The sequence below is a fragment of the Erythrolamprus reginae genome, chromosome 5 (genome assembly GCF_031021105.1).
Source record: "Erythrolamprus reginae isolate rEryReg1 chromosome 5, rEryReg1.hap1, whole genome shotgun sequence".
Classification (NCBI taxonomy): Eukaryota; Metazoa; Chordata; class Lepidosauria; order Squamata; family Dipsadidae; genus Erythrolamprus; species Erythrolamprus reginae.
The window spans coordinates 32,036,780-32,055,024 of NC_091954.1; the positions used below are offsets into that span (position 1 = coordinate 32,036,780).

General features: G+C 48.8%; 1 protein-coding gene across 1 annotated transcript in view; it reads right to left on the reverse strand.

Annotated features, from left to right (window-relative positions):
- IPMK (inositol polyphosphate multikinase) overlaps positions 1–18,245 on the reverse strand; it is a 96,848-nt gene that overhangs the window by 11,841 nt on the left and 66,762 nt on the right. The window lies entirely within an intron of this gene.

The following is an 18,245-nucleotide window of genomic DNA, read 5'->3' on the forward strand; positions in this document are numbered from 1 at the left end:
TCATTTCAAAATCATTTCCACTCCAAACTCTCAGTCTGAAAGTAAATTGAGAATCACATTATTTTACTACAGAAATTGCAGATGCTGATCAGAATGCCTAGAAAATAAACTTTGTTGCACAAAAATAATCCTAAATGGGTTGGCTGCAGCCTGATTTTGGTTTGAAAAGGGAATTGAATCATGAACTTGTTTGAAAAGGGAACTGAATGTTTCAGAGCAAGCTGTTCAAGAATGTCTACAGTAATGAACTGTTTACAGTTCTTTCTAAGTTCATACTACTGTTATTCTGGGTAATTCAAGTGGGAGACAGATTATGTACTCTCTCCAACTCAGCAAGAATTTTACATTCTTTTTTCTAAAAAAAAGTATTCATGTTTTAACCAGTGTTCCCTCTAATGTGCGCCATGCGCTGTAGCGCACTAAAAAATGAAGCCTGGTGCACACTTTTCAAAGGCTGCCCAGAGAGGAGGGTGGTGGAGGCCCCCCCTGCTGCCACCACCACTAGGTCTTTGCCGGGAACGGCAAAGCGGCGTTTCGCGTTTCCTCCTCCTGCTCGGTGGTAGGAATGGCTGTCTCTTATTTGTCCTCAGCAGCAGCTCTGTGGGGCTTTGAAATGACGTCAAGGCCTGCACCCAGGGAAGCGGCACGTTTTTCAAACGCGCCGCTTCCCCAGGCAGCAGGCTTTGCCTCTTTCCCTGCCGCCACGCTGGGGGCTTCCCCCTGCTGCCGGGTCCCCTCCGCTGCCGAATTTGATGTTGCTTCCGGGGTCAATGGGCCCGGAACCTGTCCCTGAGCTTTGCCTCATCCCCTGACACCGCGCTGGGGGCTGCCCCCTGCGGCCGAAAACGAATAGGAGAAAGCCGTTGCTACCACCGTTGAACAGGTAGCAAGCGGGGGGTGAGAGAAAGAGAGAGAGAAAGAGAGAGAAAGAAAGCGAGAGAGAAAGAAAGCAAGAGAGAGAGAAAGCAAGAATGAGAGAAAAGCAAGAAAGAGAAAGAAAGCGAGAGAGAGAGAAAGAAAGCAAGAGAGAGAGAGAAAGCAACAGAGAGAAAGCAACAGAGAGAATAGGAGAGGAAGAAAGAGAGAGAAATAAGAGCAAAAAGGAAGGAAGAGGGAGAAATGAGAAACAAATGAGAGAGAAAAGGGGGAGAGACAGGAGAGGCACCCAGAAATGAGAAAGTGGTAGAAATTTGAGGAGGGATGATTGATTATTAAATATGGATTGACTATGGAATGATGGTAAATATATATTTAGGTGTTGTTTAATATTAGGATGTATTAATTCATAAAATTGGATTAGAATTTTAGAACTATATAGAATTACATAAGTAAAATTAATGGACGATACATAGGATAAATAAGGAGTTTATTATATGTATGTATGATTTTATGACTTTGCATTATGAATTTAAAATATACAGTGACACCTCGTCTTACAAACTTAATTGGTTCCAAGACGAGGTTCTTAAGGTAAAACGTTTGTAAGACGAAACAATGTTTCCCATAAGAATCAATGGAAAAGTGATTAATGCGTGCAAGCCGAAAATTCACCCCTTTTGCCATCCGAAGCGCCTGTTTTTGCGCTGCTGGGATTCCCCTGAGGCTCCCCTCCATGGGAAACCCCACTTCTGTGTTTTTGTGATGCTGTAGGGGAATCCCAGCAGGGGGATCCCAGCATCGCAAAAACAAGTGCTTTGCTGGCAACAGAAGTCCGGAGGTGGGGTTTCCCAGCGAAGGGAGCATCAGTGAAATCGCAGCATCGCAAAAAACACCGAAGTCCTTGATACCTCATCTCCGGACCTCTGTGTTTTTGCGATGCTGCGATTTCACTGAGGCTCCCCTCGTTGGGAAACCCCACCTCCGGACTTCCGTTGCCAGCGAAGCGCCCGTTTTTGCCCTGCTGGGATTCCCCTGCTGGGATTCTCCTGCAGCATCACAAAAACACGGAAGTCCTGAGGTGGGGTTTCCCGTGGAGGGGAGCCTCAGGGGAATCCCAGCAGCACAAAAACGGGTGCTTCGCTGGCAACAGAAGTCCGGAGGCAGGGCATCCCAACGGGGGCGGTGGGTTTGTAAGGTGAAAATAGTTTGTAAGAAGAGGCAAAAAAATCTTAAACCCCGGGTTTGTATCTCGAAAATTTGTATGATGAGGCATTTGTAAGATGAGGTATCAGTGTACTTGGAAATGTGGATTGATTAAAGTTAATAATAGTAAATGTTAAGTCCTGAAAATTAATTGAGCTTGGAAATATTGAATGAAATTATAGAAAAGTAAATATGGAAATATATTAATTGATGCATTGGTGTTCAGATAGATTTTCATAGTATTATTAGATTACTAATACTATAAATATTTAAGAAATGAAAATTTTAAACCATGGATTTATTAATAGTTGTGTTTTTGGTTTTGCTCGTTGTTTTAGTTTTAATTGTAATAGATTTTGTTTTATTATTAATTTCTTTTAATAAAAAAGAATGGATTTTTTTTTTCCTAATTAGGAAAAATTTTGATAAGGGTTTTTTGTTTCTTTTAAGAATGTATAAGGAGTAGGCATGACGGTCTATCTGGATTTATAAGAGGATAATGATATTAATTGAAATATAAAATAACAGAATAACATAGTGGAAAGTGACTTTATTTTGCCCCAGCACCTGTTCGGGTTTCTGGTAGAACTTTAGCTATTACAAATAACTCTTACTAAATGTTTTGGATGGGTTATCTAAGTTCACCTTAGTGGCTAAGATCAGGTGTCTTGACAGTCGCAGTTCCTATCTTATCGTTGTCATTAGGTTTGGTGCCTGCCCGGCCTAAGGTTTGCTTTAGGCCGGGCTCTGGTCGTTTCCTGGCAAGGTAGCCTGCACCTGAAACACGGGCGCGGTGTTCGAGACTGGAGTGGACGGAATAAGATGTCTTCTCTGAAGACAAGTAGTTATCATGTGTCCAGCCTCTCCACAATACATGCATAGACCTTCCGCTCGACGTTTGGCTCTCTCGGCTTCACTCAGGCAAGGTCTGGCCGTACTGAGATCCATTGGTTCCTCTCAAGCAATGACCGCTGGTTGGTTTCCCGTGTCTGTTGGTATCTGGAAGGGACGTCTTGGTACGGAGTTGAAACCATTGTTTTGAAATTTATTTATTTATTATTTATTTATTATTTGGATTTGTATGCCGCCCCTCTCCGAAGACTCGGGGCGGCTCACAACAAGTGGAACAAAACATAAATAATCCGACTAAATTTAAAATATTTGAAGATTTAAAAAACCCCATATACTAACAGACACGCACACAAGCATACCATGTATAAATTAAACATGCCCAGGGGGAGATGTTTCAGTTCCCCCATGCCTGACGGCAAAGGTGGGTTTTAAGGAGTTTACGGAAGGCAGGAAGAGTAGGGGCAGTTCTAATCTCCGGGGGGAGCTGGTTCCAGAGGGCCAGTGCCGCCACAGAGAAGGCTCTTCCCCTGGGGCCCGCCAACCGACATTGTTTAGTTGACGGTACCCGGAGAAGGCCCACTCCGTGGGACCTAATCGGTCGCTGGGATTCGTGCGGCAGGAGGTGGTCTCGGAGATATTCTGGTCCAATGCCATGAAGGGCTTTAAAGGTCATAACCAACACTTTGAATTGTGACCGGAAACTGATCGGCAGCCAATGCAGACTGCGGAGTGATGGTGAAATATGGGCATAACTAGGTAAGCCCATGACTGCTCTCGCAGCTGCATTCTGCACGATCTGAAGTTTCCGAACACTTTTCAAAGGTAGCCCCATGTAGAGAGCATTACAGTAGTCGAACCTCGAGGTGATGAGGGCATGAGTGACTGTGAGCAATGAGTCCCGGTCCAGATAGGGCCGCAACTGGTGCACCAGGCGAACCTGGGCCAACGCCCCCCTTGCCACAGCTGAGAGATGGTTTTCTAATGTGAGCTGTGGATCGAGGAGGACGCCCAAGTTGCGGACCCTCTCTGAGGGGGTCAATAATTCCCCCCCCCCAGGGTAATGGACGGACAGGTGGGATTGTCCTTGGGAGGCAAAACCCACAGCCACTCCGCCTTATCCGGGTTGAGTTTGAGTCTGTGGACACCCATCCAGGCCCCAACAGCCTCCAGGCACTGGCACATCACTTCCACCGCTTCGTTGACTGGGCATGGGGTGGAGATGTAGAGCTGCCTATCATCAGCATATTGATGATACCTCACCCCATGTCCTTGGATGATCTCGCCCAGCGGTTTCATGTAGATGTTAAATAGCAGGGGGGAGAGGACCGACCCCTGAGGCACCCCACAAGGGAGAGACCTAGGAGCCGACCTCTGACCCCCCACTAACACTGACTGCGACCGGCCAGAGAGGTAGGAGGAGACGCACTGGAGGACAGTGCCTCCCACCCCCAACCCCTCCAGCCAGTGCAGAAGGATACCATGGTCGATGGTATCGAAAGCCGCTGAGAGGTCAAGGAGCACCAGGACAGAGGATAAACCCCTGTCCCGGGCCCGCCAGACATCATCCATCAACGCGACCAAAGCGGTTTCCGTGCTGTAACCGGGCCTGAAACCCGACTGCAGGGGACCTAGATAATCGGCCTCTTCCAAGGACCGCTGGAGTGCCACCACCTTCTCAACAAACTTCCCCATAAAGGGAAGGTTGGAGACTGGACGATAGTTATTAAGTTCGGCTGGGTCCAGGGAGGGCTTCTTGAGGAGGGGGTGCACGAGTGCTTCTTTATAGAGTGTTGGAAAAACTCCCCTCCCCAAAGAAGCGTTGGTAATCTCCTGGGCCCAGCTCTGTGTCACCTCCCTGCTGGCCGAAACCAACCAGGAGGGACACAGATCCAGTAAACAGGTGGCGGAACTCACGGCTCCAATGGCCTTGTCCACTTCATCAGGTGTCACCAGATCAAACTCTTCCCAGACAGGTGGACAAGTACGTGCCCCAGTCACCTCGACTGACTCGTTGTCAGTCGACTCTGTTTTACAATTGGAGTCGAGGTCGGCCCGGATCTGAGCGACTTTATCAGCGAAAAACGTGTTAAAATCCTCGGCACTACTCTGCAAGGCCTCCCCAACTCCCCCCTGGTTGAGAAGGGAGCGGGTCACCCTAAACAGAGCGGCCGGGCAGGATTCCGCTGATGCAATCAAGGCTGCATGGTACGCGCATCTTGCTGCCTTGAGCGCCACTTTGTAAGTCTTAATAAAAGCTCTTACAAGTGTTCGATCAGATTCAGACCTACTCTTCCTCCATCGCTTCTCTAGACGTCTCTTTTGGCGTTTCAACTCCCGGAGCTCCTCGTTGAACCATGGGGCTCTACGAGGTCTAACGCCACGGAGAGGTCGCAAAGGCGCAATCCGGTCAAGAGCCTCCGCCGCAGCCCTGTTCCAGGCCTCTGCGAGAGACTCCGCCGAACTGTGGACGAGTGCCTCTGGAATAACCCCAAGCGCCGTATGAAAGCCCTCTGGGTCCATCAGGCGTCTGGGGCGAAACATCTTCATTGGTTCCGCCTCCCTGCGGGGAAGGATTGGAGCCAGGAAGTCGAGCTGTAGTAGAAAATGGTCTGACCATGACAAAGGCAATGCTTCTAAGCCCCTTAGTCTCAGACCATTACTTAGCTGCTCGGAAAGGAATACCATGTCAGGTGCGTGCCCTCCCTCGTGAGTCGGACCCTGTACTACTTGAGTCAGGTCCATGGCTGTCATGGTGGCCATGAACTCCTGTGCCAACACAGAGGTTTCGCCGAGTGATGGCAGGTTGAAGTCCCCCAGGACAATGAGTCCGGGGAACTCCACCGCCAACCCGGCTACCTCCTCGAGCAGCACAGGCAGGGCTTTTGACACGCAGCTGGGAGGCAGGTACGTGAGAAATAAGCCCACCTGAACCCCTAAGTCCAACTTCATCAAGAGAGACTCGCAACCTGCAATTTCCGGAGCAATGAGTCTACGCAGGCAAAGGCTCTCCCTGGCTATAATAGCCACTTCTCCCCCCCTTCCCTGGGGTCGAGGTTGATGCCATATCTGAAACCTGGCTGGGCAAATTTCAGAGAGAGGAACACCTCCCTCTGGGCCCAGCCAGGTTTCAGTAATACATGCCAGGTCGGCCTCCTCATCCAGGATCAAATCCCGGATGAGGAGAGCTTTATTTACCACCGACCTGGCATTAAGCAGCAGCAACCTGAGCCCAGGGCCAGAGTTACACTCACCATCAGTACCCAAGATTGGGCTCACAGAGCCAGAACAAGGGACCGTTATTAAGCAACGATCCCTCGTTCCCCTGGAACGGCTAACTCTGTGGCCCCCGCCATAACTGCCTCTCCCCAGCAACACAGGGATATTCCGACCCCCTGCCACCCCAGAGATCGGTGCCCCTTCCTCTCCTGTCTCCCGAGCGTCAGGTGGGCCAGGCCTATCATTCACACTACTATCACTCAACTCATCCATACCATAACCCCACCCACCCAATCATACCAGTCATTCCACTCATACCCACAAGTATATTTATCCCAGTCATCCATTACTTTAGAACCCCAATTATGTTAAAAGTCAATTAAATTAGTAACAGTGTAAAATAGCAGTTAATAACAATTTAAAACACTAAAACATTAAAAATATAAGTATATAAAATATAAGATAAAAATTGTAAGTTAATATAAATTAATTTTGTTTGATGGTATAATCAATTGTCCATTGGGACACAGGGTCTAAATACAGTTTGGTTTTTCTAGGACTGGTCAAGATCGGTGACCAGTACTGTAAAAATTCTGTCTCTTTGCCTCGATTGAGAATGTCCCAAGTTCTTCCTCTCTGGGGGCTCCAGTTTCCATCAGGTGCCCTGGGCAATCTCCAGTAGTCCTCAGTCCCACTTGGTTTCCGGTTCCGGGGTAGCGGCGAGAAGATGGAGGATTCGCTGCTCCTCTGAGACAATGGCAAAATTCATCAAAAAATGAGTCAATCCAGATCAGATGCTGTCTGATTCCTTCTGGTTTGTCAGCCTTTTCGAGCTGGGAACCCAAAAACCGAATGCTGCTGTGTGTGTTACGTGGCGCTGGGGACAAAATAGCCTTGAAAAACTGCTGGGGGTGATCAGCTGGGGAGCGGAAGATGGCGTCTGCTCCTACCCGATGCCCGATGCCGAGATGGAGAGGAAAGAAACGCGAGGCACCAGGAAGTGAGAGTGACTGGGGCCGTAGCGATGGAATGACAGAAGAGATGGAGGAGTCGAGTGGACGGAGCGGAGACCACCGTCGAGGCTGGGACGTGCCTGCCTGTTTTGTGAGACCGAGGACACCGAGGACGCCGAGGGTGCGGTTGGTTGCCGGTGCCGGAGGTCGTTTGGGAAGAGCGGAGGAGTTGGGAATGTCATCTGGTGGACAAGGAGCGGCAGCTTAATCCCCTGTATGGCACCAGTGAGTGAGAGTCGCTGGTGCCGAGGGGAGATGAAGGGAGCGGCGTTGGAGTTCAAGGGAAGGAGACTGAGGCGAGTTGGGGGCTGTCGTGTGGAGCTGAGGCCATTGGCTGAGATTGGACTAAAAAGAACAGAGTGGATATAGCTGGGGGAGAGTGAACAGTGGAAACTGAATTCTCGAACTTTGAGGGTGTTGGTAGACGTTAAGATCGTCGCTTTGTCGTCTCCCCCCCCTCTTCCTCCCCCTGCTCCCATTTCTCATTTCCTGTATTCCCTATTGCATTACACTGAAGAACTGCGCCCCTGGTGGATGGCTCTATAACTACAACAGACTTAATGAAGGATTTTACTAAAGACATTATTATCATCCTGTTCTGGATTGGCTGATTGACTGATGAATTTTAATTTACCTATTTATTCAAGAACTGGTTTTATATTAATTGATTCTATTTATATAATTGTCTCAGATTAATTTTATAACTGACTGGTTAACCTTTTTAATTAATTAACTATTTTTAAATTTTTATACATTTTTTAACTAATTTATTGGGGGGTAATTTTAGTGATGGATATTTGGGATCATATGGAAGGTATATATGAAATGAATCGAATGAATGGTGGGACTACCTTGCAGGATGGGTGGGGTATGGATGAGGTAAATGGTAATTGCAATTTTTATAATATGAACCGGTGGGGTGAGTGGGACGGTATGTATGGGAACAATAGGGTCAGTATGAATGCAGAATTTAGCCTACCTGGTGGTAGAGACACAGGAGGGATGGGGGTATCTTTCTCTGGGGTGACAGAGGGCCAGAATATTCCGGTCCTGCTGGGGAGAGGTAGATATGGCGGGAGTCACGGGGCTAGCTGTTCTGGAGGAAAAAGAGATCGCTGCTTAATAGCGATCCCTTGTTCCGGTCCCGTGAGCTCAAACTGGAGCCCTGGTGACGAGTGTAATCCGGGCCCTGGGCTCAAGCTGCTGCTACTCAATGCCAGATCGGTCGTGAATAAAGCTCTCCTCATCCGGGATCTGATCCTGGATGAGGAGGTCGATCTGGCATGTGTTACTGAAACCTGGCTGGGCCCAGAGGGAGGGGTGCCTCTCTCGGAAATATGTCCAGCCGGGTTTCAGATATGGCACCAGCCTCGACCCCAGGGAAGGGGGGGGAGGAGTGGCTATTTTAGCCAGGGAGAGCCTCCATCTGCGTAGACTCGTTGCTCCTGAGATCGCGGGTTGTGAGTCACTCCTTGTGAAGTTGGACTTGGGGGTTCAGGTGAGCTTGGTACTCACGTACCTGCCTCCCAGCTACATGTCAACAGCCCTGCCTGTGCTGCTCGAAGAGGTGGCCGGGCTGGCGGTGGAGTTCCCCAGACTCATTGTCCTGGGGGACTTCAATCTGCCGTCGCTCGGCGGTTCCTCAGGATTAGCACAGGAGTTCATGGCCACCATGACAGCCATGGACCTGACTCAAGTAGTTCAGGGTCCGACTCACGAGGGTGGACACACACCCGACATGGTATTCCTCTCTGAGCAATTGAATAGTGGTCTGAGACTAAGGGGCTTAGAAGCATTGCCTTTGTCATGGTCAGACCATTTTCTACTGCGGCTCAACTTCCTGGCTCCAATCCTCCCCCGCAGGGAGGCGGAACCGATTAGGAGGTTCCTCAGGATTAGCACAGGAGTTCATGGCCACCATGACAGCCATGGACCTGACTCAAGTAGTTCAGGGTCCGACTCACGAGGGTGGACACACACCCGACATGGTATTCCTCTCTGAGCAATTGAATAGTGGTCTGAGACTAAGGGGCTTAGAAGCATTGCCTTTGTCATGGTCAGACCATTTTCTACTGCGGCTCAACTTCCTGGCTCCAATCCTCCCCCGCAGGGAGGCGGAACCGATTAGGAGGTTCCGCCCCAGACTCCTGATGGACCCTGAGGGCTTTCAGAAGGCGCTTGGGGTTTTACCAGATTCACTCGTCCACAGCTCGGCAGAGTCTCTTGCTGAGGCCTGGAACAAGGCTGCAGCGGAGGCTCTTGACCGAATTGCGCCACTGCGACCTCTCTGTGGCACTAGACCCCGTAGAGCTCCATGGTTCAACGAGGAGCTCCGGGAGTTGTAACGCCAGAAGAGACGTGTAGAGAAGTGATGGAGGAAGAGTAAGTCCGAATCCGACCGAACACTTGTAAGAGCTTTTATTAAGACTTACAAAGTGGTGCTCAAGGCGGCAAGATGCGCGTACCATGCCGCCTTGATTGCATCAGCGGAATCCCGCCCGGCTGCTCTGTTTAGGGTGACCCGCTCCCTTCTAAATCAGGGGGGAGTTGGGGAACCCTTGCAGGGCAGTGCTGAGGAATTTAACTCGTTTTTCGCTGATAAAGTCGCTCGGATCCGAGCGGAACTCGACTCCAATTGCATAGCAGTATCGGCTGACAATGAGTCAGTCGAGGTGACTGGGGCTAAACGTCTTTGTCCATCTGTCTGGGAGGAGTTTGACTTGGTGACACCTGATGAAGTGGACAAGACCATTGGAGCTGTGAGTTCTGCCACCTGCTTACTGGATCCGTGTCCCTCTTGGTTGGTTTCGGCCAGTCGAGAGGTGACACGGAGCTGGGTCCAGGAGATTGTCACCGCCTCCTTGGGGAGGGGGTCCTTCCCGGCTCCTTATAAGGAGGCACTTGTGCGCCCCCTCCTCAAGAAGCCTTCCCTGGACCCAGCCGTGCTTAATAACTACCGTCCAGTCTCCAACCTTCCCTTTATGGGGAAGGTTGTTGAGAAGGTGGTGGCGCTCCAACTCCAGCGGTCCTTGGAAGAAGCCGATTATCTAGGGCCTCAACAGTGAGGTTTCAGGCCCGGCTACAGCATGGAAACTGCTTTGGTCGTGTTGATGGATGATCTCTGGCGGGCCCGGGACAGGGGCTTGTCCTCTGTCCTGGTGCTTCTTGACCTCTCAGCGGCTTTCGATACCATCGACCATGGTATCCTTCTGCGCCGACTGGAGGGGTTGGGAGTGGGAGGCACTGTTCTTCAGTGGTTCTCCTCCTACCTCTCCGGTCGGTCGCAGTCAGTGTTAGTGGGGGGTCAGAGGTCGACCTCTAGGTTTCTCCCTTGTGGGGTACTCTCCCCCCTGCTATTTAATATCTACATGAAACCGCTGGGTGAGATCATCCAAGGGCATGGGGTGAGGTATCATCAATATGCGGATGATACCCAGTTGTACATCTCCACCCCATGTCCAGTCAGCGAAGCAGTGGAAGTGATGTGCCGGTGCCTGGAGGCTGTTGGGGACTGGATGGGTGTCAACAAACTCAAACTCAATCCAGACAAGACGGAGTGGCTGTGGGTGTTGCCTCCCAAGGACAATTCCATCTGTCCGTCCATTACCCTGGGGGGGGAACTACTGACCCCCTCAGAGAGGGTGCGCAACTTGGGCGTCCTCCTCGACCCACAGCTGACATTGGAACATCATCTTTCGGCTGTGGCGAGGAGGGCGTTTGCCCAGGTTCGCCTGGTGCACCAGTTGCGGCCCTATTTGGACAGGGAGTCATTGCTCACAGTCACTCATGCCCTTATCACCTCGAGGTTCGATTACTGCAACGCTCTCTACATGGGGCTACCTCTGAAAAGTGTTCGGAAACTCCAGATCGTGCAGAACGCAGCCGCGAGAGCCATCGTGGGGCTTCCCAGATTCGCCCACGTTTCTACAACACTCCGTGGCCTGCATTGGCTGCCGATCAGTTTCCGGTCACAATTCAAACTGTTGGTCATGACCTTTAAAGCCCTACATGGCATTGGACCAGAATACCTCCGGAACCGCCTGCTACCGCACGAATCCCAGCGGCCGATAAGGTCCCACAGAGTTGGCCTTCTCCGGGTCCCGTCGACTAAACAATGTCGTTTGGCGGGCCCCAGGGGAAGAGCCTTCTCTGTGGCGGCCCCAGCCCTCTGGAATCAACTCCCCCCGGAGATTAGAACTGCTCCCACCCTCCTTGTCTTCCGTAAACTACTTAAGACCCATCTATACCGCCAGGCATGGGGGATTTGAGACACCTTTCCCCCAGGCTTATTATAATTTATGTTTGGTATGTATGTGCTGTTTGGTTTTTTAAATTGATAGTGTTTTTAGTTTTTTCTTAATATTAGATTTGTGCCTGTACAATATTGTTTTATCGCTTGTTGTGAGCCGCCCTGAGTCTTCGGAGAGGGGCGGCATACAAATCTAATAAATTATTATTATTATTATTGATAACATCTCTATCTCCATCGCCCCTTCGTAGCTCCACGTTCTTACAGCCTCTGCTGGGCGCCCCCCCCAAGACAGCAGCCACTCCCACTGGCCACCGCCCCAAGTGCCTCGGTGTTTCAGGAGTCTTTTGGCTTTGCAGCTGACACCAGCAGGCTCCCTCCAGCACGTTCTTAAAGCTTCTGTTGGGCGCTCCTCCCAAGACAGCAGCCACTCCCACTGGCCACCGTCCCAAGTGCCTCGGCGTTTTCAGGCGTTTTCTTTTGGCTTTGCAGCTGACACCAGCAGGCTCCCTCCAGCACGTTCTTAAAGCTTCTGCTGGGCACTCCCCCCAAGACAGCAGCAACTCCCACTGGCCACCGCCCCAAGTGCCTCGGCGTTTCAGGAGTCTTTTGGCTTTGCAGCTGACACCAGCAGGCTCCCTCCAGCACGTTCTTAAAGCTTCTGCTGGGCGCTCCTCCCAAGACAGCAGCCACTCCCACTGGCCACCGCCCCAAGTGCCTTGGCGTTTTCAGGCGGGTTTTTTTGGCTTTGCAGCTGACACCAGCAGGCTCCCTCCAGCACGTTCTTAAAGCTTCTGCTGGGCGCTCCTCCCAAGACAGCAGCCACTCCCACTGGCCACCGCCCCAAGTGCCTCGGCGTTTCAGGAGTCTTTTGGCTTTGCAGCTGAAATCTTTGCCATGGAGCTGGCACTGGTCTGGTTCTCTCTCCAAACTGGTTTTCATATCTGGCGGCACGGTCCTGGGCAGATGAGAGTTTAGTCTTGATGGTCAAACAGGTCTCGTAGAGTTCATTTAACGTGTTAGGCGTTGGTTGGCGCATCATCTCATGCACAATTCTGGGTTTCAGGCCATCTAGGAACAGTTCCATAAGGGCTTGCTCATTCCAATTCAGGGGTGTGACTAGTTTCTGGAAGTCGGAGATATACTCCGAGATGGTCTTATTGCCCATGTGCAATTTGCGTAACTGAGTGATAGCGTTTTGTACACACATGGGGTCTTGAAATTCTTGTTGAAACCTCGGGCGAAAAGCAGCATAATTTTGCAGGATTGGATCCTGGCCTGCTAAAAAGGGCATTGCCCACTCAAATGCAGCACCTTTACACAGGCTTATCATGAAAGAGACTTTCATAGCATCCCTAGCAAAGTCCTCAGGAGATGAATTGAAAAAGTTCTGACATCCTTGTAGAAATACATCAAGTTTATCTCTTGCACCTGTAAAAACAGATGGCTTAGCTAAGTAAATCTTTGGCCTTGGTTGAATGATTACTTGTGGTTGCACGGGGCTGTGCCTTGATTTTTTAATGCGATGATTTGCCCCTGTAAAGCACTTACCGTTTGTGCTAACAGTTGAACATCATTAGCTAAATTGGCCATCCTGAGCTGGCTGGTTGAATTTCTTAATTAATTCAAGGATGGGGAGTTTCAACACTGTTCTGGTTTCTGGTAGAACTTTAGCTATTACAAATAACTCTTACTAAATGCAGTATTTCATAAACAAAGATACTCCATCTTTATTTCTCTTCCCCTCCGTATTCAAAATTTGTATTTGTATTTATTAAATTTCTTTGCCGTCCCTCTCCGCAGACTCAGGGCGGCAAACTATGACAGTGACAAAATATATATATATTGACAAATCTAATAATTAACCCTGCTGTTCTCTTCGGGTCGTATGTGACCCGAAACCAAGTTTGAGTCCCCTGTAAAACATTTTCCCTGCATATCTGAAACTTGAAATTTCATGACTTTTCATCATTTCAGGGGTTCTCTCTATGAGAATTTTTTTTTGGGGGGGGGGGGGGCTTAGTTTTTGCTGGGCAAAAAAACTGCCTAATGTTATGTTCCCGGGTCTATTTGACCCGGACTGCAAATTGATCATTTTAGATACTTATATTTGGTCTTTTTGAAAGCTTTTTTCATCTGGAAACAAGTTTGAACATTTCTGCACACAATGGAATGAAAATTGAACTGAAAAAATTAATCCTTATTGGTTTATTTTGCACATAAATGTGCCTTCCCCCCCCCCCCCCGTTTTTGTGAAAGTTTTTTCAATTTATGGATAGTTTTGCTTGCAAAATGCATTCTATTTTACTGGAGTTGGTGTGGGATTGGTAGCTTGAACATTTCTGAATATAAGAAAAATATAAAGGAACTGAAAAAAATGATTCTTACTGTTTTTTTAACATCAGAAATAAGCCCCCCCCCCCCCCTTGGCTGCTTGCAACCATTTTCACTTTTTATTTTTTTATGCTCCAAATCCGAAATATTCTTTAAAATCTTAGGCATTCATTTACTCAATTTAACAATGCTGATCATCAAAAAAATATTTGTGGGGATGGGGGAAAAAAAATTTTCTTGGCAAAAAAAGAGTCACGTTTACTCTGTTCGGGTCATATAGACCCGGATCAAAATGATTTTTTTTAGGTACTTGAATTTGGTCTTTTTGAAAACTTTTTCCACTGGAAAACTAGTTTGAACATTTATGAACATAATGATATGAAAATTGAACTGGAAACATTGAGACTTATATTTTTATTTTGATCAAAAAGCCCCTCCCCCCATCCTTTTTGAATTTCGTGTCAATTTATATTTTTTAAGGCTACAAATCCCTAAGGAATTTTCCCTCAAAAGGTTTGATATACTAAATTGAACAATCCTGAACATAAGAAAAATATAAATGAACTGAAAAAAATGACTCTTATTGGTTTATTGTTTTATACTCGAGTATAAGCCTACTCGAGTATAAGCCTACTCGAGTATAAGCATGGGGGCCCATTTATGAGCAAAATAAACCAATAAGGATCATTTTTTCACTTTAATTTTCATATCATTATGTTCAGAAAGGTTCAAGCTACCAATCCCACACCAAAATAGAATAGTAAAATAGAATGCATTTTGCAGGCAAAATTATCAATAAACTCAAAAGTTTTGATATACTAAATTGAACAATCCTAAACATAAGAAAAATAGAAATGAACTGAAAAAAAATGATTCTTATTGGTTTATTTTTGAATATAAGACCATATCATTTTATACTCGAGTATAAGCCTACTCGAGTATAAGCCTATTTGAGTATAAGCATGGGGGCCCATTTATGAGCAAAATAAACCAATAAGGATCATTTTTTTTTCAGTTCAATTTTCATATCATTATGTTCAGAAAGGTACAAGCTACCAATCCCACACCAACTTTAGTAAAATAGAATGGATTTTGCAAGCAAAACTATCCATAAATTGAAAAAACTTTCACAAAAACGGGGGGGGGGAGGCACATTTATGTGCAAAATAAACCAATAAGGATTAATTTTTTCAGTTCAATTTTCATTCCATTGTGTGCAGAAATGTTCAAACTTGTTTCCAGGTGAAAAAAGCTTTCAAAAAGACCAAATATAAGTACCTAAAATGATCAATTTGCAGTCCGGGTCAAATAGATCCGGGAACATAACATTAGGGAGTTTTTTCGAACAGAACAGCAGGGTTAAAATCTAAGATAACAATTACACATTTAAAAAATCTAAAAGCAAGGAACCCCAATATAAAAAACATACATACAGTCATATCATGCACTAGAACTACATAGGCAGGGGGAGATGTCTCAGTTCCCCCATGTTTGACAACAGAGGTGGGTTTAAACGAGTTTACGAAAGGCAAGGAGGGTGGGGGCAATTCTAATATCCGGGGGGAGTTGGTTACAGAGGGCCGGGGCCTTCACAGAAAAGGCTCTTCCCCCAAACGACATTGTTTTGTTGACGGGACCCGAAGAAGGCCCACTCTGTGGGACCTAACCGGTCGCTGGGATTCGTGCGGCAGAAGGCAGTCTCGTAGATACCCTGGTCCGGTGCCCTGAAGGGCTTTATAGGCGATAATCAACACTTTGAATTGTGACCGGAAACTGATCGGCAACCAATGCAGACAGAGGAGTGTTGGTGTTACATAGGCATTTTGGGGAAAGCCCATGATTGCTCTTGCAGCTGCATTCTGCACGATCTGAAGTTTCCGAACACTTTTCAAAGGTAGCCCCATGTAGAGAGCAGTACAGTAGTTGAGCCTCGAGGTGATGAGGGCATGAGTGACTGTGAGCAGTGACTCCCGGTCCAAATAGGGCTGCAACTGGTGCACCAGGCGAACCTGAGCAAACGCCCCCCTCGCCACAGCTGAAAGATGTTTCTCTAATGTTAGTTGTGGATCGAGGAAGACGCCCAAGTTGCGGGCCCTCTCTGAGGAGGTCAGTAATCCCCCCCCCCAGGGTGATGGACAGACAGATGGAATTCTCCTTGGGAGGCAAGACCCACAGCCACTCCGTCTTATCAGGGTTGAGTTTGAGTCTGTTGACACCCATCTAAATACAAATCTAAATAATAATAATAATAATAATAATAATCCAGGCCCCAACAGCCTCCAGACACTGGCACATCACTTCCACTGCTTCGTTGATTGGACATGGGGTGGAGATGTAAAACTGGATATCATCAGCATACTGATGATACCTCACCCCATGCCCTTGGATGATCTCACCCAGTGGTTTCATGTAGATATTGAATAGCAAGGGGGAGAGGACCGACCCCTGAGGCACACCACAAGGGAAAAACCTAGAGGTCGACCTCTGACCCCCAACTAACACCGACTGCGACCGACCGGAGAGATAGGAGGAGAACCACTGAAGAACAGTGCCTCCCACCACCAACCCCTCCAGCCGGTGCAGAAGGATACCATGGTCGATGGTATCGAAAGCCGCTGAGAGGTCAAGAAGCACCAGGACAGAGGATAAACCCCTGTCCCGGGCCCGCCAGAGATCATCCATCAACGCGACCAAAGCAGTTTCCATGCAGTAACCGGGCCTGAAACCCGACTGCTGGGGACCTAGATAATCGGCTTCTTCCAATGACCGCTGGAGCTGGAGCACCACCACCTTCTCAACAACCTTCCCCATAAAGGGAAGGTTGGAGACTGGATGATAGTTATTAAGTACGGCTGGGTCCAGGGAAGGCTTCTTGAGGAGGGGGCGCACAAGCGCCTCCTTATAGGGTGTTGGAAAGGACTCCCTCCCCAAGGAAGCATTGACAATCTCCTGGAGCCAGCTCCTTGTCACCTCCCTGCTGGCCAAAACCAGCCAGGAGGGACACGGATCCAGTAAGCAGGTGGCGGAACTCACAGCTCCAATGGCCTTGTCCACTTCATCAGGTGTCACCAGATCAAACTCTTCCCAGACAGGTGGACAAGTACGTGCCCCAGTCACCTCGACTGACTCATTGTCAGTCGACTCTGCTATCCAATCAGAGTCAAGGTCCGCCTGGATCCGAGCGATTTTATCAGCGAAAAATGAGTTAAAGTCCTCGGCACTACTCTGCAAGGGCTCCCCAAGTCCCCCCTGGTTAAGAAGGGAGCGGGTCACTCTAAACAGAGCGGCCGGACTAGATTCCGCTGATGCAATCAAGGTGGCATGGTATGCGCATCTTGCCGCCTTGAGTGCCACTTTGTAAGTCTTAATATGAGCTCTTACAAGTGTTTGATTGGATTCAGACTTACTCTTCCTCCATCGCTTCTCTAGACGTCTCGTTGAACCATGGAGCTCTACAGGGTCTAGTGCCACAGAGAGGTGGCAACGGCGCAATCTGGTTGAGACCCTCTGCTGCAGCCTTGTTCCAGGCCTCAGCAAGAGACTCTGCCGAATTGTGGATGAGTGTATCTGGTATAACCTCAAGTGCCCTCTGAAAGCCCTCTGGGTCCATCAGGCGTCTGGGGCGGAACTTCTTAATTGGTTCTGCCTCCCTGTGGGGAAGGATTGGAGCCAGGAAGTTAAGCCGCAGCAGAAAATGATATGACCATGACAAAGGCAGCACTTCTAAGCCCCGTAATGTCAGATCATTACTCAATTGCTCAGAGAGGAATACCATGTCGGGTGCGTGCCCCCCCTCATCACTCGGACCCTGCACTACTTGAGTCAGGTCCAGGGCTGTCATGGTGGCCATGAACTCCTGTTCTAGCCCAGAGGTTTCGTCGAGCGACAGCAGGTTGAGGTCCCCCAAGACCATAAGTCTGGGGAACCCCACCGCCAGCCGGGCAACCTCCTCCAGTAGCACAGGCAGGGCTGTTGACACGCAGCTGGGAGGCAGGTACGTGAGTAACAAGCTCACCTGAACCCCTAAGTCCAACTTCACCAGGAGGGACTCGCAACCCGCGATCTCTGGAGCAACGAGTCTATGCAGGCAAAGGCTCTCCCTGGCTATAATAGCCACTCCTACCCCCCTTCCCTGGGGTCGAGGCTGGTGCCATATCCGAAACCCGGTTGGGCAAATTTCAGAGAGAGGAACTCCTCCCTCCGGGCCCAGCCAGGTTTCGGTCACACAAGCCAGGTCGGCCTCCTCATCCAGGATCAAATCCCGGATGAGGAGAGCTTTATTTACCACCGACCTGGCATTGAGTAGCAACAGCCTGAGCCCAGGGCCAGAATTACACTCATCACCAGTGCCTTGAGTTAAGCTCATGAAGCCAGAAGAAGGGATCGCTACTAAGCAGCGATCCCTCCTTCCCCTGGAATGGCTAGCTACATGGCTTCCACCATACCTGCCTCTCCCCAACAAGACTGGGATATTTTGACCCTCTGCCACCCCAGAGATA